This window comes from Furipterus horrens, unplaced genomic scaffold (genome assembly GCF_987537825.1).
Source record: "Furipterus horrens unplaced genomic scaffold, mFurHor1.1.pri manual_scaffold_5, whole genome shotgun sequence".
In the NCBI taxonomy this organism is placed as follows: domain Eukaryota; kingdom Metazoa; phylum Chordata; class Mammalia; order Chiroptera; family Furipteridae; genus Furipterus; species Furipterus horrens.
Window position 1 is genome coordinate 109,574,821 of NW_028327175.1, and position 26,275 is coordinate 109,601,095.

At 49.1% G+C, this 26,275-nt stretch overlaps 1 protein-coding gene across 1 annotated transcript in view; it reads left to right on the forward strand.

Annotated features, from left to right (window-relative positions):
- Positions 1 to 22,055: 22,055 nt before the first annotated feature.
- EMP2 (epithelial membrane protein 2) overlaps positions 22,056 to 26,275 on the forward strand; it is a 36,054-nt gene continuing 31,834 nt past the window's right edge. The window contains exon 1 of the mRNA XM_090277021.1: positions 22,056 to 22,192. The gene's annotated coding sequence lies outside the window, so the exon portion shown is untranslated. The remainder of the gene's footprint in view (positions 22,193 to 26,275) is intronic.

The following is a 26,275-nucleotide window of genomic DNA, read 5'->3' on the forward strand; positions in this document are numbered from 1 at the left end:
TAATACCAGAGCTACTGCAGACCCTCAGCCCAGCCAGGGCAGCCCCCAGAGATCCAGTGGCCTCTACCGCATGTTCACCAAAAGCAAAGATGTTGCCAGTTTGACTACCCCCCCACACACACATTTGCATGGATGTCTTACATGACTGCATCTGGTTTATGATCCAGTGTTTGGGTCCTAAATACAGAGGAGCTACGAAATTGAATTCTGACTTCTATGTTGATGAGTACAGACTCAGACCATGGGCATTTTCTCAGAGGCAAAAAGGTGATTTGATGATTATGGGAAGCTACAAAAATGAGAAATGCCCCCAACGCTCCGATTTACAAATGGGAAAGCAGAGGCACAGAAAGGCTGGGTGATTTGTCCAAGCAACAAAGATAGAAATGGTGGCAGTTAGATTCCAATCCAGGCTGTCTAGCTACAGAGCTGAGACATGAACAGGGAGGGTTTGGACAGGCAAAGATGGGAAGTGGGAGAGGTCATGGCAGGTAGAGAGACCTATGTGATCAAAGGCCCAAAAGGAGGGGTGACTTCTTGGAAGAGGACCCATTGTTCCTCATATCCTGTTAAAGAAAAGGGCGAGGACATAGGGCTGGGAGCCTGGGCAGAGCTGCGAGGACCTGTGGAACTCCCACTGCATGACACCCACCTGGTTCCTCGGTTCTAGTGCCCAGTATGGCCATGTGCACAGGTTAGGGTCTCCAACATAGCAAATCATGAAGGGGGCTGGGGGCTCCGTGGTGGCCTGCTCCCACTGCTCAGCCCTGTGTCCCCAGCGCACCCCAGCAGGTCTCTTGGAACTGAAGGTTCTCTGAGTCAGGCTGACATTGATGGTAAACAGAGACATTCCAAACCTGAAGGAATTGGAACAATGTAGCCACCATGGGCTGCGAGTTAGGGAGGTGATGCCGGGCAGGGCAGGGTTCCATCCAGGCATGGCTGCAGACCAGGCATGGCCTCAGCAAATACTCTGAGTGCCTACTGTGTGCAAGATGTAGAGGGAGAGGCATTCCTGAGCTCCCTGCCCAGAAACTGTGGCAGCCAGCCCATGGGGTGCAGGGCCAGCCCCCTCTTGAAGGAGTGGGAGAGTTTCGATCTCGCCTCTCCTCTGCATCTCAGGCTCCTTGAGAGCTCAGGGAGGGGCAGGGTGGGGCAATCTGAACTGACATCTTTGTGGACGCTGGGCAGGGACAGTATCAGAAGGGCCTGCCACCCAGAGGACTGAAGCCAGCTGTTCCCGGACTAGGCCTGGAGCCACGAGGTCCTGCAACCCCGCTTTCATATCATTAGTACAAAAATTCCTCTTGGACTGGAGTCTGAGCCAGAAAGTAAGACAAACTTCTCAAGAGAATTTTAGAAACTCCAGGGCAGAGTGGCGTGGGTGGTGACAAGCACAGAGTAGGGCAAAACTGTTCCCTCCCCTGAGGAGGATTCCCCTGAATTGTGGGAGGGTCCAGGAGATAGATCATGGGTGAGGGGAGTCCACTCTCCCCCACCCCCACCCCCACCCCACTGGCCTATCTATCTCTTGCTATTTTCTCCCAGTTCCCACCCTGGATCTTGTCAGTCCTATCTGCCAGGACACTCAGCCTGAGTACACCAGGGTCTTACCCCATCACTAACAACCAGCATCTGTGTGGGTATCTGGGGCCTCATAGCGGCCAGTACCCACCCACTCTCCCATAAGGTGTACCACTCAAAGTGTGGTCCCCAAACTGTGTACACGCTGCCACCAGCCCACGGAGAGCTGAGCAGAACACTGGAGTGAAGGTTTAGAAATCTTTCCAGCAGTTAGCAATTGCTGTGACATGCAGGTACGTGGTGATTTTTATTGTACGTGATGGAACTTTAGTTTCCTGATGAATTGGCAACCAAAACCAGGCAAACAAACTGGTCCTTCACCGCAAATGGCCTGAGGAGCACTGAGCTCTGCGAACTGCAGAGCAGGAAAAAATTGCTCAGGATGCTGTCAGGGTCATGACCTCCCTCTCCTTCCCTTTGTCTCTCTGAACGCAGATGCCTGGGAGCAGTGGACCCTCCAGAACTTCCCAGGGCAGGGAGTGGGCATGGCCTGGCTGAACTCTGGGGGATCCTGTCAGCTGAGCCCCAGGAGCCCAGGTGCAATGCAGAGGGGACATCCAGGAAGGCAGCCCCTGTTTACCAGCAGCCCCTCCCCTCCCTCTGGAGCCTCCAGGGTGCTCTTCCTGTGACTCTGTCACTTATTTTCATGGGTTTGCCCCAGTTGCTTCTTCAGGCACTAGTTTAACATGGCCCCTGACCTCATGAAGCTTCTGCTATGAAGGCTGGGGGAGGTGTTGGCCCCGCAGAAGATGAATAAATGAGTTGTGCGATTTCAGGTGGAAATAAAACAGGATGATGTGACAAGGAGCAGATGGAGTGGGCTTGGGAGTGCAGCATATTAAATGGGGACAATATAGCACACACAGGAAATGGGGATGGAATTTTAGACACCTTAACAAGGCACAGGGGTCTTTCCAGAAACCCTCAAGGAAAACAAAGAAGAGAGGAAGGAGAAGAAACAGTGTTCTGGGGACTCGGCCTGCCCAAGTTCAAGATAGACACGGCCTCAGCTTGCTCAGAGCCTGGAACAGCCCAGCCTCTCTGTGAGGAGAGCAACAGTCAGGGCAAGGAAGTCCTCTTCTGACAAGATCCTACCTCCCAGGTGCAAGAGGAGGTAAGGTCCTGCCTTTGGGGGGGCTTATATCCTAGGGGCCTCCAAATCTCACCCTCATTGTTGGTTGCAGCATAAAACAACATGCATCTGTTAGCTCCCAGTTCTACAGATCAAAAGTTCAGACATGGCAGGGCTGGGTTCTCTCCTCTGGGCCTCATGAGGCTGAATGAGGCTGTTGGCTTTTAACTGGAGGCTCTGGGGAGACTGTACTTCCAGGTTCACTTGGTTTGTTGGCAGAATTCAGCTCCTTTTGGCTATTTTTTGAGGTCCCCATTCCATTGCTGGCTTTCTTCAGCGGGGACGCTCTCTGTTCCCAGTGACCGCTGCTTTCCTTCTCATGGGACCCCTCTATCTTCAAAGCAAGCAACAGCACACTGAGTCCTCAACATCACCAGCCAGAGGAAACTCCCTACATTTAATGGGTTGTGTGATTTCGCTTAAGCCCACCTGGATAATCACCCTTACAGTCTGATCAAACCCTTTTGCCGTATAAGGTAACAGAACGACAGGAGTGACAGCTCATACATTCACAGGCTCCCCCATACCTAACGGAGGGGATCATACAAGGGCAAGGGTCACCAGGGGCCATTCTTTCAATTCTACCTACCTCACAAGCAGCTGGTCTCATTGGGCATCAGACCTCCCTCGTCAGGCCACCTGAGACCTCTCCTCTCAGGGCATGCAGTAGGCTTGGTTTTAAGCTCAGCTTTTGCCACTAGCTGGCTTTGTGACCTTGGGTCAGTCACTTTTCTCTGGGCCCCAGTCTCCCTACCTGTACACCATAAAGATTGGACTATCAGAGGTTTTCCACATGACTGCCTTTTGAAGTCACCTGGGGGAGATTTTTAAAACTATAGTGCCTGCACCTCATCCTCACCAATCCTGGCTTAATCAGTCCGGGGTGGGGTCCAGATATGGATTTGTTTTTCAAAAACCTGCCCAGAAGATTCAGACAATGAGTCAGGACCAAGAAACACAGAATTGGAAAATTCCTAAAGCCAATGTTCACACCGAGTTGATATTAGGAGCCCCTGGGGAGATTTTTTTTTTTTTTTTAACATCAAGTTTATTACAGCATTTGAGAGAATCAGGTAGTTTAATAAGAATCCCCACAAACATGGGAGCAAAGGAGAGCAGAGGAGGGGAGAAGGGCTCCAGGAAAAACAGTCCAGTCTCTGAAGTTTCATTCAGCTGGGGGCTGAGGGCTGGACCTGTAGTGAGGGCAGCCTCTCTTGCTGACCCCCAGAGTGCTGCAGGCCATTCTCCAGGCTCAGCAGATATTTGGATAAGAAGCTTCTGAAGGCCACAGAGATGCCGGATACCCTCCTGATGTGGGTCCTATGCAGAGAAGGCTGCAGCAGTTTGCACACCTCCACTGTCTGGTGCACCAAGTTCTCTCACCTGCACACACAGCGTACATTTCTGGCCCCACTCTCATCTGCGGCTGTTTCCATCCAGCCTCTGGCTCATCTCCTGAACCACAAGTCCAGCCTCCATGGAGCTCAGCACCTTCAGATTCAGCATTTAAAACATAGGGAGTGTGGCCTGATCTCCCCAGCATCTTTGATTATGGCCCTACCTTGGATGTCCACAATTTTTAAAAATTATTTTGACTTGACAACAGTGATAACTTAAACAATAAAATATTTTTTTAAATGGAGAGAATATGGAATAAAAAATTATATTGGCTTGACTGTTGTCCTTTTGAGATGCTGCTTGTCAATAGATAGCCTACAGCACATAAATTTAAGAAAAACCTGAAGACCTTCCTAGCCACCCCCTGCCATCCCTGGCTGGGGCAAAGGGAAAGGCTGGGGTCCCACCATCAAGCTGCCCAGCTTGGCAGCAGTTTTTGTCATTGATGGTTCCCTCTGGAGCTCCCCCACTGCTGCTGGTGCTACGCTGCTGTGGGTGCTGGAGGAGCCCCCAGGGCCATGTTGAAGGGTGGGGCTGGGGGTGGCTGTACTGGACTCTGGGCCAAGTAGGGGAGTAGTGACCTTTGACTCCAGACAGGATGGGGAGACGGTCATCCTCACTTCCATCCCGGCTGGGGGAATGATTGTCCTTGCTCCCAGACTGACTGAGGGAATGATCTTCCTTGCTTCTATGCTGAGTGGGGGGTTGCGGATCCTTGACCGCAAGTTGACTGGGGGGCTGGAAGGCTTACTGGTTTTCTGCCCTGATGCCTGACCCCCTTAGGCTGTGGAAAGACTGCTGTTGGAGTCAGGGGATGGGTAAAACCTTATCTTTGTGGTGCAGCCCTTCACCTTGTTTTCTGTAGTGCGTAGGATCAGAAGATACTGTTTTATTTTCTTTATTTTACTGATTCCTGTATCTCATGCTGCTTAAATCCAAGGTTCTTTATTATTTCTGTTACCTGGGGGTTAATGTCACCACAGGACAGCTCACTGTATGGCTCAGTTCCTCCTGCTGGCCAGTATTGACCCATGGATCTTTCATTACATTTTCTAGGGTTGTTCTTTGACTGGGGTCAACAACCATTAAATTTTTTTAACAGTTTTTGACATTCTAGAGGTATAAAGTATGGTACATGGAACTGCCCATTCAATATATGCTGCTTTGGTTCCTCAAGGTTCTTCTCCACAAATGGCAGTTTCCCCATCACCGTCCTGTAGAGAATGACCTACAGGCTCCAAATATTGACCTCCAGGCTGTCATAGGGCTGGAGCTGCAAGATCTCCAGGGTCATATAGGAGACTGGTGTATGGCCCCACCCTAGAGCCCAGCTGAATTGGGTAGAGGTGAGGTCCTGGCAACAGCATCTTTTAAAAGCCACCAGGGGTTGCAGTGTTCAGTTAAGTGGTTATTATTCCCAGCATCCTGTCCTTACCCCCTTTCCCCCATGACACCTGGTGGGATGGGGACAAAAAGAAAATATGCTAGAATGAAACAGGCAGCAGGGACAAGGTCAACCCCAAAGACACATTTTTGGCATCATGATCTTCCTCCCGGACCCGCTTCACTGGACCAAGGGTTGAAAGCCATAAATGTCCCCGATAGTTTAGCATAGGGCTCCAAAAATGGCATTAAACTCCAATTCTTGGAAGCTTCCTGGGGCAGGGTGGAGCCGGAGCAAACTGAATCAGACCTCCACAGCCCCGAGAGGGCCTCCCGATTCCTCAGTCCCTGAGATCTCAGCCCTGGAAACAGGCCCCAGTTCTATTTTCAGTGTGGGCACTGCTTCCTTCTGCACCATTTCCTTCCAAGCAGCTTCCCCTTCAGGGAGGTTATCAGTGCACAACCCAGGGTGGGCAGGGCCGGATTTCTGCCCTGGGCACTACCAGGAGGTGAGCAGGACCAGAAGGTGGGGCCCTGAGGGGGGCTGACTAACCACAGACTGAGCTTGGATCAGAGTTCCAGGCGGGAGTGCTTCAGTTCTAACTGTCTGCCCAGGGCACCTGGATATAGGGAGTTCACTTCCTTCCCTCTTGAAATAATGCAGCCTTGAAAGCAAGGACCAGCCTGCTGGCCAGTGAGCCATGCTATTTGATTGGGGTTGCCCAGGTGCCTGCTGAAATGCTCTATAGCAGTGGTTCTCAACCTGTGGGTTGCGACCCCTTTGGGGGTCGAACGACCCTTTCACAGGAGTCGCCTAAGACCATCAGAAAACACATATATAATTACATATTGTTTTTGTGATTAATCACTATGCTTTAATTATGTTCAATTTGTAACAATGAAAATACATCCTGCATATCAGATATTTACATTACGATTCAAAACAGTAGAAAAATTATAGTTATGAAGTAGCAACGAAAATAGTTTTATGGTTGGGGGTCACCACAACATGAGGATTACGGCATTAGGAAGGTTGAGAACCACTGCTCTATAGAGACCTAAGGACAGGGCTCTCCATTACCACCATTTCTCAAGAGCTCACAACTAGTCTCTCCCCTTCCAATTTTGGCTCCTTCAATTTGTTTTCCTCAGAGCAGCAGGTGACCTTTGGAAAACATAAAGTGAATCAATCACTCCCCTGCTTAAACTGTTCCCGGGTTTCCTGTTGCCCTGAAGATCAAATTCAACATTCTACCACAGCCTGTAAGAGCTGCTTAGTGTAACCGCTGCCTGCCTATCTGATTTCTCCTCTCCCTCTTGCTCATGCCAGTCACAATAGTCTCCACCTTTTCCTCAAACACACTGAGCTCCTTCCTACCCCAAGACCTTTGAACTTGCTATTTATTCTCCTACAATGAAATACTCTTCCCGTGGCTAATCATTCTTCTATTCTGTCTGTTACGCTTTGGAGAGACCTTCCTAGATCACCTTGCCTAAAACAGCTTCCCCAACATCGTCCCTGTCACCCCGTCATTTCTTTCCAATATTTATCACTATTGAAAGTGTCTTGGCCCTGGCCAGGTGGCTCAGTTGGTTGGAGTGTCGTCCTGTACACCAAAAGGTTGAGGGCTCAATTCCCAGTCAGGACACATGTCTAGGTTGAGGGTTCGATCCCCTGTTGCGTGTACAGGGGGCAACCGATCCATGTTTCTCTCTGACATCAATACTTCTTGCTCTCTCTCTCTAAAATAAACATATCCTTGGGTGAGGATTAAAAAGAAAGTGTCTCATTTATTGATTTGGTTTTTTTCTTCCTGGTCTACCTCTACCCCTAGCAAGTAAACTCCTCAAGGGCAGAGACCTTCTTTGGCCTGTTCATTGTGAGTTTCTGGGCCTGGATGCTCAATAAGTGTTGGCTGAATAAATGAACAAAAGAAATCGACAAAGTGTTTCAAAACATGTAGTGTGTGCAAGGAACTGTAGGGGTTTAGGAATGCATACATTGCCATTTTAAGTAGAATATATGACAAGGATTATTCTAAGTGCTTTAAGTATATGAACTCAATCTCCCAACAACCCTAGAAGATAGGTAGTTGTGGTATTGTTCACATTTCATAGATAAGAAAATGAAGGCACAGAGGGGTGAGTGACCTGGCCAAGGTCACGCTGCTAGTCCAACCCAGTCCATAGTGGGTTCTCTATGCTATGCTGTCTATGGGGAAGTATGAGGCATAATGCATTCTGCTTAACTGGATTGGTTGCACAAGGCACAGAAAATCCACTTCATCACACTCCCATGTGGGTTTAATAAGGCTGTAGAGGGCACAGGCAGGGGAACAAGGTATGTATTCCCTTGCAAACCCTAAAAGAAGTGGTGGAATCCCACGGTGAGGTAAATTAGGAGTGCCACTGCTCCCTGCCACGCTAGACTCCGTCTCCCCCTTTTCAAAGTGCAAAGGGGATGGGATGGTCTTGGGCATCTCTCCCTATTTTATGATTCTCTTAATTGACCCTTGAGTGCCACCAACAGATATCACACAGTCTCCGAGGTGGGGGCAGGGAGATGGCAGTGAGTGGGGCTGAGACGGCAGGGAAAGGCATGTAGATCTAAGTCAGCAGTGGAGGTGGAGTGCAGCGGAGCACGCAGGCGGCTGTAGTTCTGCTAGCACAGTGCCCAGGCCCCGTCCTCTGCCAGCAACACCCCATCTGCTGTGGTAACTACCCCCATGGTCATTTCATGGAGAAATGGGGGTGGGAGAGAGGGGGCTATCCAGTCAGGTGCCCTGCACCCCCCTGGCCCCAGGATGGGCACCTGCTCCAACCCAAACCAATCAAATCCCCTCTCCAAGCCTGAGTCCCGGCTCTGGGAATCAAGAGCCAGTGGAAGGTGATGCCCACTTCCAGACTCCTCCCAAGGCCCTATGGCTCCCATGGCTGGGGGTGGGGGGAGGTCCCTGCTGCACTCACACCCTCTCTGGCCTCCTTTCCTACCACTTTCCCTGTCACTCACCATGTTCCGGCAACACTGTCATGTTTTTATTCCTTACACAAGGCAAACTTCTTCTCACCCCAGGGTACTGGAACTTGCTGTTCCTTCTGCTTGGAACCTTCAGCCCCTGTCCTTATTTCACACAATTGGCTTCTTCTCATAATTTCAGCCTTCCTTCAAGGTGTCCTCAGAGAGGCCTTCCAAAATCACCTGGCCGAAGCCCTGCAGTTGGGCTTTCTTCATGGCATACGGCAGCAGCTCAGGTTATTCTGCTGACTCATTTGTTACCTTATTTCTGTCTGCCTCCCCTCGCTGATCATACACCCCATGAGAGCCCTTCTCTGAGTGTCTTTCCTTCCACTGCCTCTCAGGCCTGACACAGTCCCTGGCACTTGGCTGGTGCTCAATAAATAATATTTGAATAAATGAATGAATAAATGGCATAAAGAATTAAGTCTAACCTCAGAGAATTCTCATAGGAAATATATCAAAGTGAAGGGATTCTTTGTTATATTTCCAAATGGGAAAGCTGAGGCCCAGAGAAAGAACAGGAGGCCATATGAGAACTTCCTCAACCTGGTCTTCTTTCCCTGTGGGAGCAGAGCTTGTCCAACTCCCTCCAACTTGCATGCCTGGGCTTTGGGGTCACTTCCCACAATTGAGAGCCAAGTTACCCTAACACCAGAAATCCCCATCCATAAGCCTCCCTTTCTCCTTTCCCCATTCTTCTTTGTCAGAACACAAAGCACTCCCAGGTGTGGATGGAGGAGCCTTTGAACACCTGGACCTGAGGCACCTGGGAGGTGGGAGGATGGGAGGACAGAAGGCAGACGAGCTGGGTCCTGCTCTTTGCCTGTCCAAACGGATCCAGCTGGCATGTGGGTGGTGTGGTCCAACTGGTTGGGTGAGTGTAGGGTGTTGGCTGGCAAGGGTGCCAGCCAGTGAGCTGTGACACCCCCACCCTGGAGACTGGGAGGCACTCTAGGGAGACAGCTGGTCTCCCAACATCTCTCCAGCCCCATCAGCACTGACTCTAGGTTTGGGACCCTCAACTCAAGAGACACAAAGATTCCCTGGCATCCTTCCAGGAGCCAGGGAGTTGTTGGGCCAATGTCACTTGATCAAGGTTTCCCAAGAGCATCTCACCTCAAGGTGGAGGGCAAGGAGGAAGCATTCCAAGGCTGGAATGGAGTGGCTGGGAACACAGATAAGTGGACAAAGGAAGAGGCCAATGGGGAGAGAAGCCTCAGTGGGAGCAGTAAGAGTTGAGTGGTTGTTCAAAGTTTCAAGCCACAAAACCCTTTGAATCTTGGCTCTGCCACCTACTTAATTAGCCTGTCTGGGTCTCAATTTCTTTGTCTGTAAAGTGGAGATCACGGTACCTACTTCCTAGTGTTGTGAGGATTAAATGAGCTAGGGCATGTAAGGTGCTTAGCACTCAGTACATGATCAATAAAATCAGTGTAAGGAGAGGGAGCTTAGAGGGGAAATAGTAAGGACAGTCTTGCTTTTTGCCCTGGTTGAGTTTCACTTTCCCTGCCTAGGAAATGCATAAATGGGCCCCTGCATCTCTGGACCCTTTGAGTTCTATAATCTATCCTATAAAGCTGGTTGGTAATGGCTGTAGCTAAAGGGAAAATGGTTGATTGTGGCTTATGATTAATAATGGCTTAAAGGGGTTACCCATCTAAGAATATTTACATCTTAATTAGTGACAGCTTGAGAAGACAAAGAAATATTCTCTGCAGAGCCCAGGGTTGGGTTGGAGATAAGAGAGGGATATTTTGGCTCAAGGGGGCTTCCTGGGTTCTCCTCTGTCTCCTGGGGGCATTCGTATCCAGCCCTGAGTGTATTGGATGGGCAGGCACTGGACAGAACTGAAAAGAGGAGAGACAGGAGACATTAATGCTGCCTTAAATGTTTCCTTGGGGATCCTGTGACTTCCTCTGTGGAGGCTGAAAATGGGCAAGATCAACAGATGCCCCAGGAAAAGGTCTGGGGGCCACACTTGGGAATGATTCACTCTCTTTTTCTCTGCATCATTGTTCTTGATCACCTAGATTTTTTTAGGAATTTGGTCATCTCAGTATCACCTTCCTCAGACCTCAGTACCATGTCCTCAGATCCACCAATGTGGCATGGCAAACTGTTATTTATTAAGCATCTGTTCTTCTTACCATTTGAAGCCCCCAAGGTGTATTACCTCATCCCTAGCTCAGGGTTTCTTAAATCCTCAATTCCCCTTTCTGTCTCTGAACCTCTCCTGCATGTGGGGCCTCTGACTCTCATGTATGCCAGGTTCCCGTGAATACGTATATATTAAACTTGGTTATTTTCTCTTGCTAATCTGTCTTGAGTCTATTTGATTATTACACCAGCCCGAAGAAACTTGAGGGTAGAGGTAACTTTGTTCCTTCCCCACAAAAGCAAAACGATGTTTTTCAGTTCTACCCCGATGTTCTTGCCTAACCGAAAACCCGAGGTGAGGCCTGAATGCTTTTTCTTGAAAGTGGATCTTATTCTTTCATTCATTCAACAGATCATCGAGCACCTACTATGTGCCGTGCGTTGTAATGGCTGCTGTCCTTGTGGAGCCTACTAGATGCCAAGCACTGTTCTAAGCATTTCATGTGTGACGATTTGTTAAACTCTCTCTGTAGCCTGAAGTAATCTCCAGGGCTGCCAGGTGTCCCTCACTTCAGGAAATATCAACTTGACCAGTTAGGACCAGCCTGGGTTCATGACAACCTCTGGGTCCATGGGGCCCAGCCGTTGGCTTGCCCAGATCTTTGCATGACAGATAAGTGCCATCAGATTCCCTGGGCCAGCTCTTATCTCTACTGATTTTCTTGGACTCCACCACCTTAAGCTGTCTTCTGGGATCCCAACATGTGGACTGCCACCACTGTGGCCTCGTGGGGTAGGGCAAGGCTTCTCAGTTTAGGGTGGGTGGACCTGAGGTGCTTCATTTTGAACAATGGGTGGTGCTGATGCTGCTGGCAGGAAGGAAGGGTGTGACTCAGGAGCTGGGGCCATGTGAAGACGTTGACAGATGCTGTAGGTTCCCCCCATGCAGCAGAAACTGGTGGTTGGAGAGGTGCTAGTACCCCTGGGAGTGGGAACATGTGGAGTCCATTTCAAGAAAAAGCGAAACAAATCCTCTCCTTATTTAATCTTTTGCCAGTTTTCTGGCCCCTAAATCTGGGATCCGCCATGAAGGAGGCCCTGGAATAACCGTTTCTAAGCCATAGGACCAGGATCTAATAGACTTTTCTAACCATGGAGCGAGGAAGGACCTCAGCCTACGTTCTTCAGTGCTGTGCTGAGCTGGGGTGAGTTGAGGAGGGCCCTGTAGAGGTGAACTAATAAGGCCGCATGCTCAGTGCATCCTCCTTCTCCAGGGAGCTTACAGCCTGAGCTCTGACACTCCAGGTTCCCATTCACTGCATGATCCTGGACAAGACTTGGCCATCCATTCTAGAATCTCCATTCTAGAATCTTCCGACTCCTTCTTTAAGCATCCCCTACCTTTCAAGCTTAAAAGACACCTCTTCAGAGAGACCTTTTCCCTTTGATCCCTGTGACTATTCTGTCTTCAACAACTCCCTCTCCAAGTCGTTTGTTTGCCTTACAACTTTTTAAAATTAAATTTGTGACCATTTATATTTTTTACTCCTTATTGGCAGTTGCCACCACTTGCAATTATATGTTTGTTTGTTTGTTTGTTTAGTGATTTATATCATGGCTAATTGTCCCCTCCACTGGGTGGGAGTCCATGTCATTTTCATTTATCCATTATTTCATTCCTCTCCAAGTACCTAGTATGTAGCCTGGCCCTTGGGGGCCCTTGATAAATAGTTGTTGGAAGAAGAAATAAAGACAGCAGCCCTTCTAAACTTTAACATGCATGTGATTTGTCTAAACGTGTTGTTAAAATGCGGATTCTGACTTGGTAAGTCTGGGCAGGGCCTGAGAGCCTGAAGGAATGGTGATGCTGCTGGCCCATGGACCACACCTTAGGAAGCAGTGACTAGGTAAAGCTGTCCTTTGCAGCCATCCACTCCACCGTCCTCTGCCTCCATTTTAATTGCTTAATACCTGGGAGAGGTGTCAAACTTTTCAGAAACAAGGAAGGGACTATTGAAACCCAAGAAAAGATCGGTAAAGAAGGACACACTGTAAGGAGCACAGAATTACTGAAGCCCAGATGCTTAGCTGAGCAGAACACACTGGGCTTTCAGAGGTAACACAGCCTACATGACCTGGCTTCTCCAGACCTGGGTGTAGGGTGGGGTGTTGAGCAAAGATGGTCCTGCCCTGCCTGCCCAGGACCTCTCCCAGCAAGAAGATGGGCTCTTACAGGAAGAGTTAACTCTGGCCTCACCAGCTTGTCTCAATGCAGAGTTCACCATGCACATCCCAGCAGTTTAACATACCTGGACTGGCTCTTCCAGTGGTGAGTGCTCCACTTTGCCTTGGTGACAACATCTGTCTCTAACCACACCCAAGGACACACATAGAACTCTCTCCAGCAGCAGAGAGACACAACTGCAGGACAAGGTAGTTCAGTTGAACTGATGATGGTCTCCATGGGCCCATCTCTGCGGGAAGGTAAGGTGGCCCTCCCTCAGCCAAGATGTCAACTCACCTCAGGCCCAGGGCGTCAGGACATTCAACGTTAAATATGATACTCCAAGACTATTACCACATATAGTTAAAGGACAAATGTGGTGTTTTTCAAAGGGTGGTTCGTACACCACAGGCATCAGAATGACTTTGCAGCTGGGGGTGGGGAAAGAGTTTATTAAGCATGCAGGGCCCTGGGTTCCAGCCCAGACCTATAGTTCCAGCATCTTTGGAAGCGAGCCCAGAAATGTGCATAATTCTTAGGTTCCCCAGATGATTCATATACGCTTTCACCTTTCAAAATCTCTGGGCTCATATATTTGCTTCTTCCTTATTCTGCACAGTTAATTCCTTTTGTGTCAGCTCAATTGTGTGTTTGTCCCTGATCATCAGCTGCCTGAAATCCCTTTGGAAGCCAGATAGTATAGGAGATACAGGAGGCTTCACACATGACTAGGTGCCCCAGGAAACCACCCCTGCCCCTCTGATGATGATCTTGCCAACAATGCCACCATCAAAGTGCAGCCCACAAAGAAAATGCTCGATGATGCTTCCTTATGACCTGAATCAAGCGACCTGGTCCCCGAGTCCAGACTCTTTAGGAAACATCTGCACCTTTGGACCCTCCAATAGACCATTTCATCTGAGCCCCAGACTCTTCAGACCTCTCTGCAATGTTATTTTCCTTATACATCTCCCTGAAGGGACTTCTGAGTCACCTTTGGGCTATTCTTCTCAAAGACCTTGTGTCATTCTAAAGTGTGAGTGGAATATTGAATCCCAAGTTACTATTCTTTCTCACTTCCCCATTTCTCTGCCTGAGGCCACTCTGGCCCTCCTTAACCATTCCACACACCAATCAGTCATGCCATGTTGTTACCTCTTTTGTTTGTTTGTTTGTTTATGCAACTTTATTAAAGAAAAATAAATCACCAGCAGAGCTATTAGTTGATCTGTCATCCATTGGCAACATGCATCATTTATTCAGTGCTATATTAAACAGCGTATTGCAAGATAGATTAACTAATGGCTCCAAGCCTCCTAACAATTTAAATGAAAGTAACAAAACATCTGAGGCCCTATTTTGGAACGCAAAGGGTGTTTGATTTCCTACATCCATTCTCCGTGGAATGAGAACTGGTCATTCCTTTATTGACATGCATAAAATACATCACACTTTCTGCTCTGCTGATGCTATAAATGCAATACCAATTCTACAGCCCCATTAGGCTATGAGCATAAAGTATGTCATGTAACCTCAAACCTCTAAGTGTAAAAGGCTCACACAAGAATAGACGTTGCTTCCTTTGGTGTGACAACTGAGCATCCATCTCCCTCTTCCTCAGAGGAAGTCTTCAGCATGTTAGGGCAGCAAGGAATGGTGTCTCAACAGTGCTTCATCACCTGGAATGGAGTCCCCAGCCACACCCAGCCCAACTGCCACCCCAGCCTCATCCCTGCTCCCCCCTTTCTAGCCACCATGTTCCCATCCAAAAGACCTTTGACCAAGTGCTGCTTGCTCCACCTGGGGCCCTCTCCCTTCCCTCTTGCCAAACCAATTTCTAGTTATCCTTCAGGTCCAAGGCCTAAGCTCTAGCACCACTTCCTCAGGGAAGCCCTCCCTGATGTTTCTGCCTGGGCCAGCTCCACCTTACTATAGGCTCGCAGAGCACCTGCTTCCGCTTCCTTCAGAGCACGATTGTTTGGGTTGCTCATTCACAGCGAGTTGAGTGATTCCTTAATTCATTAATTCATTCTAGTGAGGGTGATGTCATTGTGCTTCTGTTTCCTCTGAAATGTTCCTACTAACGATTTTTGTCCTGCTGTAATTGTGAATAGTACCCTCTTCACTCTCACAAGTGTCCTACTGTAGATGATAAATTAGATGGCCACCCAAGTGATAGTCCACCCTGCCAGACAGGAAACCCCATGAGAACACCAGCTGTGTTTGTTTCTGCTCATCATTGTCTTCTGAGCACCTGGCTCCAGAGCACCAGGCAGGTCCTGCCTGCTTACTTCTGGCCCAGTCTTGAAAGTCAAATGGCCTTGCTTCCGCCATATTCTCCTGGTCGACTGGACACCAATCAGTGAGCCTAAGCTCTCAATGCAGTGAATGTCAAAGAATTGGCAGACATGTTTTAAAACCACCACATATATCCAAGGACTTGGCATTTCATTGATCAATTCATTCATCCAATAGCTGTGGATCCAGTGCTCTTGTCTCTTGTCACATAGTTTGTAGACAGCACAAGAGTTCCTAGCTGAGAGTTAAGGGGATGCTATCTACAGACTGTTCACCTAGCCATTGCCTGGTTGGGGATCATATTCACCTGGAGGAAGGCACACTTTTTCCTTTTCAGAAAGGTGCCACCTTTATGCCAAGAGTGTGTACTGAGAGGATACCTTTTTCTAAGTTGGAAGGGGCACCTTTTTCTGATTTTCAGAAAAGCACTGTAAAGACTAGCAGGAACCCTGATTGATCACCCACTATGTGTCAGACATCAGTGATAAAGCCGTGGGCCAGACAGATATGGCCTCTGCTCTCAGGGAGTTTGTGTTCTATTGGGGAATGAAGACAATGAGTAAGATAGCACATGAATAAAACATTTAAAAATACATTACAGATTGTAAACAGTGCTATAGAACAAAAGCCCCTCTACTGAGCACCTACCCTGTGCTGGTTGCTAAAGGCAGAGCTCAGAATCTGGATGGCGAGACTGCCTTGTCCAAGACCACCACCACTCTGGGGAGGTCATGCAGGGGAGGAAGAAACAAGCGCCAACAGAAATGAGCTGTGTCCAAAATACTTCAACCCCACATAAGTAGAGAATTTCAGAATGTTGAGGTGTAGGGACTTTAAGATCAAGAGTCTGGTGTGCCCAGAATGCTTTGAATACCTTCCTGCCTGGAAGCGTAGGAATGAACAAGAATTTCTAAGTCTCCCCACCTGCTGCCTGCCCTGCCATTCTTTGAATTTTGAACTGTGGGACCCTAAGTGCGGGGAGTGTGTCTTCCAGTGGAAAGAGAAGACATCCTTTCTCCCCCCTACCCAAAGATCCGTAAAGATTTGTAAGTCTGGCCTGAGCCCCGCGGCTGGGGTTGCCTGGCTGGGCCGGGGTCACTCAGCTCTGGGGACGCTTCCATAGTCTTTTAGCCTAAGAGACAGCACACATGCACAAAGATACCCAAGGCTCTTGGAAAACCAAAACAAACCAAAGCTGTATCAGTGTCAAGCAGAATAATGAGCAGAACTGACCAGTGTTAATAACGTCCACGAGATCAAGGGTTTTTGACAAGTTTGTTCACTGCCCTAACCCCGTTGCCTTACACAGTGTGTGGCACATGGGAGAATCACACTGAGTATGTGTTAAATAAATAATTGGAAAATATGATTTCCCTGAGCAATTGCTTGACAGAAAAGAAGAAAAAACAAAGGATTCAGTGGGGGATTAAAGATATTTAGAAAAGTACAAAGGATAGTTTCATAGACTGATAGACTAGTATTCATAATTGTGCTTAAGATCTCAGGAAAAGGAGAGGGACATTATTACTAACAGGAACTTCTTTTTCTTGTTTTTCTTTTCAGTGTTAAATTGCACTCCATTCTTTTCAGAAGATAGGCCAAGAGTGCTAGCCTCTATTCACCTTGCCACACTGAGAAACACTTGGGCGCTTTCTTCCTGAGCTTGCTAAGAACATCTCATGGGTCATGCTGGGCTCCAGACATCCGGATGGTAATGACGCTGGTGGGAGCAAACTCTCCTGCTTCCTGGTACTCTTTCTGATGTATTTCAGAAGATTCAAATCTGGGAGAACTCTGAAGCTCTGGCCCTATGATGCCAGACTTCCTGATGAAACTACAGTTAAGCAGCCAGATGTTTGGGGTCAGAAAAAATCCAGGCACCACCTCTTAGGTTTGTTCTACTCACAGTATGCTTGCATGTGCTACATGAAAGCCTAATGCACCATCATGATGAGCTGTATCTATAGAGGTTTGGAAATCCTGTGGCTGTTGACTTTGGTGATTAGTGCTGTGAATTCTTCTTGTACTTACAGGACGTTCTATGACAGGGAGACCCTGAGTTCCCAGCTTTAAGTCGTAGGACACCAGGGCTTCTTCCTCAGCTGGAAACCATAGTCTCCATCCTGCCCCCATCCCAGTCTGTGGAGGTGGGCGACAAGGAGGAAATGGTCTCAAGAGGGCATATTTCTTAGATTCCGACTCTCGGAATTTAGGTTTCTTGGCTCTTCTTACAGCAGGCACTAGGGGCTTCCCCAGCTGTCTCTCATATGGCAGGATGGGCAGCCACAGAGCCATGCCTAGAAGTGCTGATTGCAGGGCCTTTGGTTTGGAGGACCCTGCTTATCTGGAAGAGTAACCCAGAGAAAATGTTACTTGTGAAGCCTTTGAGTGTGCTTGCCATGGTCCTACATCCAGAAGCATTTAGAGCTGTAAGCCAAATTCAAAGATAGAGATAAAATGGCTAGTGGGAGATTTTCTTGCTGCTTGACTTTATTATTTGCTTTGCCAATGAAATGTGAGCATGCAAAAGCTTTCAATAGCCAATGTGTGGTTCATCCTCTTAAATTCCCACTTCCCTGAGACCAGCAATGGTCCATATAGAGGATGCTCCATCAGTCCGTGTCCTAAAGTAAAGATGCTATGCACACATGGTCACAATCAACCCCAAATGGACATTTAATATGAGCAAGATACGTCAACATTTGCATTGTAAACCAGAGATATTCAGGAATCATTTGTTATCGTGGCATAATCTAGCCTATCGTGACTGATACAAAGGCTACAACCACAATGCAGCCTGCCCACTCTCAGTCAATGGAGTCAATGGAGATTAAATCATCTTTTGTTCATTTGTTAGTCATCTATTACCACATAACAAATTATTCCAAAATTTAGCAGCTTAAAGCAACACACATTTGTCAATTCACAGTTTTTGTGGGTCAGGACTCTGGGCATGGCTTAACTGGGTCTCTGCCTTGGGGCCTCTCACAAGGGTTCCATGGAGGTGTCAGCCAGAACTGGGGTCTCAACTGAGACTCAACTGGGGAAGGAGCTGCTTCCAAGCCCAACTGGTTGTTGACAGCATTCTGGTCCTCAGAGGCTACTGGACTGAAGGTCTCAGTTCCTAGCTGGCTGTTGGCCAGAGCTTCCCTCTGTTCTTTGCCATATGGGCCTCTCTAACATGGCAGCTCACTTCACAAAAGCTAGCAAACCTGGAAGGCAGTAGAGAGAGTCTGCTAATGAGACAGAAGTCATAGCTTTTATAACCTAATCATGGAAGTGACAGCCATCATTTTTGCCTTCTTATATTTATTAAAAGCAAGTCATTTTGTCCAGTACACTCTCAAGGGGTGGGGAGTACACAAGGGTGTGAACACCAGGAAGCAGGACCACAGGGAGCCATCCTAGCAGCCTCTCCACCTGTTTCTTTTCAAAGAAAATGGTCATTGAGTGAAAGTGCGTAAAACCTCTGTCAGCTGTCAAGACTAAAGTGACCCACCAACCAGAAGCAGGTTTCAATGGCTGAATCATGTTTGTATTTGATCCATTTCTATTATGACATTTTGGATTTAGATCCCCACCCTTCTTGATAACAGTCCAAATATTCTTTTCCATTATGCATTCTGCTACAAGTTCTGTTAGGCTCTCTTAAAGATGGATCAAGTTTGCCCCCAGGCATGGACATTGCAAGTTATTTCTTCTGACAACAGAAGAGTCAGTAGGAGCAGGTTATAAGAAACTGTTAGAATCGTAAAACGTCTAAGCCAGGCAAGACACACAAGAGCTCACTGATTTATCAGTTAATCTCTTTCCCCCAACCCCGAAACAACCCCCTCAACCTTCTCCATGGCCTTCCATGCCTTCAGATGCCTTCCTTATAGTTCTCTCTCTCCCCCATATAAGATGGTCTTTTTATTAACCAACTATGCTGTGAAACAACCATTATATCTCAGTGACATGCAATTATAGATATACCTTTCTCATTCACATATCTGCAGCTTGGCTGGAAGTTCTGCCAGTCACCTAGGATAGATCTTTTATTTTTCTGGGGCCAGTGGTCTAGAAGAGGTATATTCAGCTTATGGAAATAGTAAAAGCACAAGAGGGCAAGCCCTACCACCCAAGCTCATTCCCAGCCCTTGCTTGGGTCCCCTACTAATATCCCATTGACCAAAGCCAGTCACCTGGCCTAGCTCAAGGTTAAGGGGGGAAAGGCACCCCCAATTTCCAGGAAACTACATCTGAAGTGTGAATATATGTACTACTATAAAGAGATGAAGAACTGGGACTCAAAATTCAATCAAACACACACTTACTATTCCATTACACCATGTTGAGGTTTCAAACTTATTATTAAAACACTAGGAGTGGGGGATACAAGTAGTTAGGAAGCAGATTTCTGCCTCCAGTCTTACTGGAGAGACAGGTATATATTTAAAGAGGGAAAACTTAAGAGGCACACCTAGCAGGTGAATGGTACAGGGAGGTGGGGCTCTGGAGAGGGTTTTGAAACAAGAGAGAGGAACAATCCATCCATTCCTTTCTCTGGGTCCTGGAGAGGTAACTTGGTGTCTGGCCAGGTTCTTCCCAGTGTGGGGCACACCCCACCAGCAGGCGCACGGCAGGCGGTTTTAGGTGACAGGGAGGGGACATCACCTAGCTTTGGCTCACGGACTGAGAATGCAATTCCCTTTTCAATGATTACAAGAAGGAGAAAGTCTCCTTCTGGGCTGGCATGTTTTTGAACGCTTCTCTTATACCTGCTGATCTCCCTTTGCAATAGCTCCTAAACCTCAGGTTCATGGGCTGCTTTAGGCAACAGTATCTGGCTAGAATGTACACACTAACACTGTTTTCTTTGGGTAGTGTTTAAATTAGTAGGTTTATCTTCTATTTCTGGTGGATGGCACTGGTTTCCTGTTTACCATGATGATATAGAGCTTCCTTTTAAAATAAATATAGTTAAATGAACATTTATTTAAAGGAAAATGTTAAGTGAATACTAGTTCAGGTGGCATATGGAAATGGCAGAAACAATGGCTTGACCCAGTTAGCATTTAGTAAATAGCTATATAATGAGGAGAGCGGGGTTTGCTGTAGTGGGTCTGAGTTCAAATTCATGCTTCATCCCTTTGGGCAAGTTTCTTAGGTAGCTTCTCAGAGCTTCAGTTTCTTCATGGACTGTTGTGTTACATTGAAGATAATGTTTATAAAGTAACTGGTGCAGAGTAAGCGCTGAGCAAACGGCAGAACTGCTCTACCACCACCTGGATTGTGCATTCTGGAAGAGCCTGTGAGTGGGGGGTGTTCTCTAGGTGGCTGTGAGACGGGCAGGGGCCACTGTCCCTGCTGGTGGGGCAGGAGCCACTGTCCCTCCCAACTCTCCTCTGCTGCAGCCAGACTTTGTTCTCTTCCCCTTTTATATGGCACCACAGTGCCAATGAGCACCTTACTGCCACAGAATTTCAGAATTAAAGGACATGTGACAAGTCAGGCACTGGACCCCTGGGAAACCTCAGGGCCTTGGAGGTGGGGTGGCCTTTTGGAGGGGACCTCAAGTCTTCTAAGACTCTCTAATTTAAACCCGGAGCCTATCCCCTTGAAGAACTCCCCAGGAGGATTGAAAAAAGCCATCATAAATTTAAACATGGCCTCCCAGCTGGTGAGCAACTGAGCAATAAATTAGCATTTCTTAAAAGGGCTTCTAGTTCTCATGTTAGTGACAAAAGTCTACTGCCTTGTATTTTGGGTGTGAGCAAATAACTTGTTAAATTAAAGGCTTATAAATGTACTTGAATATGTTATGGCCCTGTTTTGCATTTTCTTCAATTTTTTAATACAGTAAATCTTCCTCTTCTCCTCATCCCCACCTGTAGATGGAGGAACTGAGGCTGGAAAGAAAGGCAGTTCCTTCTTTTGTTTGTCATTTCCAAGGACAGTAAATTCCAGGACTGTGGGTTCAAAGGATATGGGTAGTGGTTTGTGCAATGGTGTGTGAGTGTGTGTGTGTGGTGGGGGTGTGTCAGTAAATGGCGGACTTAGATGGATCCTAGGACTAGGATCCTGGTTGCCAGGCCACCTCCCACAAAGGTCAGGGCTATGTCAGATAATAAAAAAAATTGCAGCTAACATTTATTGAGCCCTTACTATGTGCCAGGCACTGTGACTGTTGTGTTCTCACTTTCAGGTCTTGCAACAACCAAAGGAAAGCGGTCCTATAATGGCTTCCATTTCTAGAAGAGGAAACTGAGGCAGGAAAGATTAAGGGCAAGATCACAAAGTTAAGAAAAGCGTCAGAGAAAGAGTCCTAAAGTAGGGAGTCGAATTTCAGAACCCTGTTCTTAACCCTTACCAGAAAGGAACAGAAGGGGGAGAAGATGGGGAGAAGAGAGAGAAGAGAAGAGGAGAGGAGAGGAGAGGAGAGGAGAGGAGAGGAGAGGAGAGGAGAGGAGAGGAGAGGAGAGGAGAGGAGAGGGGAGGAGAGGGGAGGAGAGGGGAGGGGAGGGGAGGGGAGGGGAGAGGAGAAGAAGAGAAGAGAGGAGAGGAGAGGAGAAGAAGAGAAGAGAAGAGAAGAGAAGAGAAGAGAAGAGAAGAGAAGAGAAGAGAAGAGAAGAGAAGAGAAGAGAAGAGAGGAGGCAAGGCGAGAGAGCTGGGAACCCGTAAGGGCGAGCGCTGCTAAGGGAGACTTCCAGCTCTGAGGAGTTTCCTTCCTATTTCTCCCGCTTTCCCCAGCTAGGCTACTGATTCCGCCCTAAATCTGGCAGTGTTGCGCAGGCAGGCGGTCTGTCTGGGCTGGGGCTGGGGCTGACCCCCAAGAGCTCCGGCCTTTCTCTGCAGGGTCCCCACCCACCTCCTGCGGCCCCTCCCACTCCGCTCTCCCGACTCAGACATCACGCCCCGGGAGGCGGGATCGGTGAAAAAGGGGGATGTGGGGAGGAGGCTCCGCGCCACCGAGAGGGAGGAGGGAGGCCGCGCAGTCCCAGCCCAAAGCTTCAAAACAGCCCGGCTACTTCGCCTCGCGCCCCAGCCTGTCCGTCAGTCCCGCCGTCAGCGCCCGGTGAGTTGGGATTGCGCCCGGGGGCCTCGCGCACGTCGTGGGGCTCGGGGAGACATGCGTCGGGGCAGCGGGCGCGCGGACCCGGCACTTAGTGGACCCGGGGAGGGGTGGGGGTCCCTGCAGTTGGTGGGGGGCAGGGCCAAGGCCCCTCCCTGCCGAAACTCCACCCTTCCTCTGCCAGATTACGAGGGGGCAGACTTCCCGCCGGTGCCTCACACGCTTGAGACCCAGAGTTCCACCTCCCCACTCCGGGACGGCGTCTTTCCCCGTGTGGGCCGCGACGGGCGGGAAAAGTTTGGAAAGCAGTTCAGGGCAGCCCCCTGGTCACATGAGGGTCCACAGCTCCTCCGAGCATTGCCCCCCACCTCACCGAGCGCGCGGGACTGGCTGCGCCCAGGCCCGGTGAGTGGGTCGTGCAGAGTAGCGCACTCTTGTAGGCCGGGGCGGTGGCCCCGTTGCGCCCCCCACCGGCGAGGAGCTACTTTCTTAGACCTGGGGCGGCGGGGGAGGCTCGAGGAGCTGCCAAGATGACGCCTCTCCCCCTCCCCACTTTACTTAGCTTTCGTGGGGCTTGCGGGACTTTGAGGGCCGCACCATGGGTGCCAGAGAAAGAGGGAACTAGAGCTCGGGTGTGGGCTATAGAGGGTGCTGAATACACTCCGTGGACACTCATAAATGGAGGCTAGTCTGAACCTGAGGGAGACCCCACAGAGGAAAGCCCTCCCTTCAGGCTATAGAACTGCTCACCCCACCCCCAGCCTTTGGAACAAGGCAGAAAGCCTAGTTTCAGGTTTGGGGAAAGGGGCACTGCCCCCTCCCAACCTCCAAGATGTGTGTGTTGGATCGTTGGTGATGGTGAGGGCCATCTTTTAACTTGTCTGCATCTAGAATGCAGAGACGAGCCTGAAAAGTCACTGGCAGAGGAGAGGGGCTTCAGAAACAAGCAACCAAAATACTGGATGATCCCACCTACATGAGGCACCTAGCACAGGTAGCTCTGTAGGCACAGAAAGCAGAGTAGACGTTTCCAGGAGCTGGGGAAAGGGAAGTGGGGATTGTGGCTTCATTGGTGCAGGGTTTTTGTTGGGGGTCTGAAAACATTTTGGGTGTAGATGGTAATGGTTATATGACACTGTGAATGTGTGTAATGCCATTGAAGTGTACACTTATAGGTGGTTAAAATATTGTTATGTATATTTTTACCACAGTTTTTAAGAAAGTGTCCAGCCACCTTTGCGCTGAATCAGTTAGAAATCCCAGAAGCCACTCACTGTTGCTGGCCACCTCTCCCTGGAATTTGGCCTTAGGATGAGGAAGTGGAAGAAGGATGAGGAAGGGGCAGGATCCTGGTTTTCCCGGGAGTCCTCAAGGAACAAAGATGGAAACCAAGCTGGTGGAGCCTTTGCAGGGCACTGGAGCGCCCATGCTCTCCAGTTCTAGAAGCCTCTCACTCCTAGGTTGGGAGAATCAGGCCAGAGACTGCAAGTCAGCATCTCAGGTCACTGGGCTAGTAATGCCAAGAGCCAGACTTGAACCTCCATCTGCCCCACCCACCCCACCCACAAGCCCTCCCCTTTTCTCTTCCTGGAGATGCCCAGATGAGTTGTGGGGAATGGGGAGACCCTCCTGGAGAAATCAGGGCCCAGATGCCAAGCTCACAGTTGAGGGAGGGGCGTGGGGGTGGCAGAAAGGTGCAGAACCTGTTTTCCCACTGAGGGTTGTTGGATCTGCCACCTTTACCCCCACCTGGAATTGGGGAGTAGGGGTGGGAGATAGAGCAGGCCAAACAGCCTGGAGCTGCCTCTGTACCTCCAGTGGGGCAATTTTGATTCGCCTGAAATCTGGGGACAGGTGTTTGTGTTGGAAGCCTCAGAGGTGGCTAGCGGGGTGGGTGAGGCCAGGGCCAGGCTGGGAGATTCTGCGCTGACACTGCACAGCCCCACCCAGAGGGGAGGGGCCATGCCCTCTCTTGGCTGGCAGGGCTTCAGATCAGGGCAGAGCTCCTGAGGTAGCAGGACTCCATGGCATCTAATTATAAGTGCAGGGCACATTCATTCAGCTCTCCCTGCCACTCCCCTTCACTCTAGACACACAAGTAATTTGTAAGGCCCTTTTTCCCCGAATGGAAGTAACTGTTTCACCTACGTTTCCTTTCTCTGACTCTCACATAGTATCTTTTTCACATGAGCTAAAACCACGTGCATATGCACAACACTCAATTTTCTAAAAACAGGTGATTGATTCACAGGGAGGCTCAACTGGCCAATATTTCACCTCAGGCACATGCTAACATCCCCTGCCCACTTCGGCCTTCCTGGTTGACAGGGACAGAGTGAAGGTCTCTCTTTGTCATAGTCAACCCGCCAGACACAGGAAGGGAAGTCTGTTGAGACAAAAATATAGAGATGCCTTTCCAGGCCAAATGGGATGACAGTGGATTGCTGGCTGGTTGGCGGAATTTGTTTGGGAGACAGGAATCCAGTCACCTTCCTGGGGGGCAGAAACTTGTGTGTGTTGCAACGTGTGACCTCTGTCCAGCTCTGTGGACTAGTGGGGCCTCTGACAACAGACTCCCAGGGCTATCAGAGGATGAGGGTAGACTCTCCAGAGTGGAGGTGGTGGCAGCCCACCCAAAGGTGTGGTGGGGTCCCAGGCATTGGGACTGGGGAGCAGAGCGCCTCCCGAAGAGGCAGTTAAAGGTCAGTGACTGGAGTCCTGTGAGAGAGGACTGCTCAGGGACATCTTACTGGGTTTGGAAAAGCAGGAGATGGGCAGAAGCAGCTGGAATGGGGAAAGAGGGCAGCTGGCACCACAGACAGAACTAGAGGCTGGATCTTGATTGTTGGCTTCAGCTTATCCAGGGGAAGAATAAGGCAGGGGTGAGGAAGGAGGGAAAAGGAGGCTCCCCTCCTCGTCCCAGGAGTGGTAGAGTCTGGCTTCCTGCAGGAGTTACTTGAAGACTGCAGTTGTGACAGGACCAGCTTTGGCGGGAATTGGCTGATGCATCTGGCTCTTGTTAGGGACGGGCCGACCTGACGTGGAGTGGGGGGAGTCTAAAAATATCAGAGGTAGAGCTGCCACCCAGCGTGAGTGCGGGCTGGTAACCTGATACCCACGGTGGGGGTGGGTGGTGGTGCATGTATGACGTTGTTCTGTACCAGTCACTGTGGGCTCTCCCAGGCAGCCAATCCTTAGGTGGATGCCTGGAAGGGGTAAGAGCTCTCTGCGTTCAGGGCAGCCATGGGCTAAGATCAGAGGATTTCAGAGGCATAACAACCTTAGAACATCCCATGGTGACAGCTAAGGACACTCAGAGAGGTGGAGTGACTTATCTGAAGTCACCCAGCAAGTTGGCTGCAGGTTCATTTCTATGTGTCAATATAGAAAGACCTGTAAAGACATGGTTGAATTTATTTTATTTTATTTTTGTTCAGTTACAGTCGTCGCAATTTTCCGCCTGTTGCTCTCCCCTGCCCCGTCCACCCCACCCCTCCCCTGGCTCCCACTGTCAATCTCCACCCCGTTGTCCATGTCCGTGGGTCCTTTATACTTGTTCCTGAATTTTTTAAGAAAGAGCAAGTCACAAAGCATTATTTGGGAAACTGCTATTTATATAGCAACAAATACTAGCAATGTTTTGTATGTATTCCTGAAATTCGTATGTATTACACGTATACAATGAAAAATGTCTGGAAGAATATATCAAAATAGGTTGATGTGGTTGCCTCTGGTGAGAGGCGAGAGGAAGAAACTGGTATGAGAGGAATGGGCAGAAGGACTCCGGCCTTATCTATAACAGAGAGAATATGTTCATGAGTTACTCGTGTACCCGGAGTCCAGTACTAATACTGGGCATTTTGCAGGTTTGGGGGTGGGGAGCTTTAGAAGATGGGTTGCACAGTGGAGGCTCTGTGGACAGAGTCTGGGTAGGGCTGTGCGGTAATCCAGGGACAAGTAATGGGGCCTTAAATCTGGAGGAGCCATCCGGTCCCGTGGAATATTCCCCTCAGAACATCACCTGTGGACACCCCGTGTGTGTAATGCGTTTCCCACCTGGGTGCTGTTCATAGACAGGGGATGGTC